The sequence below is a fragment of the Chiloscyllium plagiosum genome, unplaced genomic scaffold (genome assembly GCF_037043375.1).
Source record: "Chiloscyllium plagiosum isolate Xiang-an unplaced genomic scaffold, Cpla_swu_hap1 HiC_scaffold_24, whole genome shotgun sequence".
Classification (NCBI taxonomy): domain Eukaryota; kingdom Metazoa; phylum Chordata; class Chondrichthyes; order Orectolobiformes; family Hemiscylliidae; genus Chiloscyllium; species Chiloscyllium plagiosum.
Genome location: NW_028270162.1, coordinates 67,690,709 through 67,692,228, shown reverse-complemented (window position 1 = coordinate 67,692,228; position 1,520 = coordinate 67,690,709). Strand labels below are relative to the sequence as shown.

At 42.9% G+C, this 1,520-nt stretch overlaps 1 non-coding gene across 1 annotated transcript; it reads right to left on the bottom strand.

The window, feature by feature from the left end:
• Nucleotides 1-1,165: 1,165 nt before the first annotated feature.
• Nucleotides 1,166-1,257, bottom strand: trnar-ucu (transfer RNA arginine (anticodon UCU)). The gene is given in 2 exon segments: nucleotides 1,166-1,201; nucleotides 1,221-1,257. It is a non-coding gene; the product is annotated as a tRNA-Arg (tRNA).
• Between the last annotated feature and the right edge of the window lie 263 nt (nucleotides 1,258-1,520).

Sequence of the window (1,520 nt, the reverse complement as noted above, 5' to 3'; positions counted from 1 at the left end):
GTTCATGTGCTGCCATTCTGTCATGCAAGTGCAGCAAGCTAACTAACTGCACCTCTGGATCTGCCGTCTAATGGTGACGAACGGCTCCTGATCTTACCACTGGGCCCCTCAACCCAATTACTTATTTTTTTTTCTGTGTATCTGAAATGAAACGCAGTGTAGAGGTGGTTATACTGATAATGGATCATCGATTGTGAAGCATCAGCTTCAGGAAAATGGCATAGATAAATGTGGTGAAAATCGGTTTTATTGAATACTGCATACATTTGCCATGGCTTCCTGCGTTGGTCACAGGCAATGTTTTGTGGCCATTCTACTGGGATTTTCCTTCTATCGGCTTCAATTCGTCAGACAATTCGATTCACTGATATTTCACCAACTTCCTTTGGCATGTTCATCTGAGACATCGATCCACACTGCACACAACATCAACAATGTTCAGCATACTACGTGCACGAGCATGTGGCATGGGTTTTATGCACAGTGAAGATTGAATAATGTTCTGCAAGGGAAAATTAAATTCAGTTTAATTCGTAAAGTCGCAAGAATCCAGAGTAAGATTCAAAATGTCAGAAATTCACGTTCATTACCTTGGCCAGAATTCCAGCCCAGCAAAGGGGAAATCTGCCCCTGAATCCCCAGCATCCATGCAATTGCTTGCTCCATGTGTCCACTTGGAAACCTATGTGAAGGAACATTCGGCCTGAAGGAGAACTTGTGAGAATCCTCCGCTGTATGATCTAAAGCTGAAACAAGTGCTGTCTATTCCAGCCGGGATGGAAGCGAAGTGGAGATGAGACCAAAATATTATTTGGCGTTTAATTCATATTGTCCTCATTGTGATTATTTAAAAACCTTGGCCAGAAATGGCACAGGCACAAAGGAGCAGAAGGAGGTCATTCTTAACACCGATCCTGTCCTGCCACGTAATTTGATATCATCATGGCTCATAGAAAAATTTTATGTCTTTTTCCAGCCCATCCACAACATCGTACTGTCTAACAGGTATTTATCGATCTCTACCATAAATAGACATTGATAATGTAAATCTGTGGGAGGAAAATGTTCCGTTTCGAGACAGTTAGGTTTATGCACGAATATTACTGGTTTTGCAGATGAGCAGCCGAGTCTGGTCTGACCACTTTGCAAAACATAAATTTAAACTCGACTCTGATGGGATTCGAACCCACAACCTTTGAATAGCAACCTGAATAAAGATGTAGAAGTCCAACGAGCTTTCCATTGCGCCACAGAGCCGCACTAGCCGTTAGCTTTAAGCATACTAGTTTGCCTTTGACGCATTGCATTCAGGACACCCATCTCGCGCCTGTCTGACCTCGTCACACTTTCTGATATCTGGTCCTTCTCCACTCGTGCTCTGGCTCATCACGTGTTCGGCTACAGACTGCTGAAACGTTCTCATGACACTTACCTTTACCACATGTTCAGATAATGATTTCCAGATAATCAATACTCTATAGGTGAAAGTATTCTTCCTAAGTCTCCTCCTTGTCTCCTGT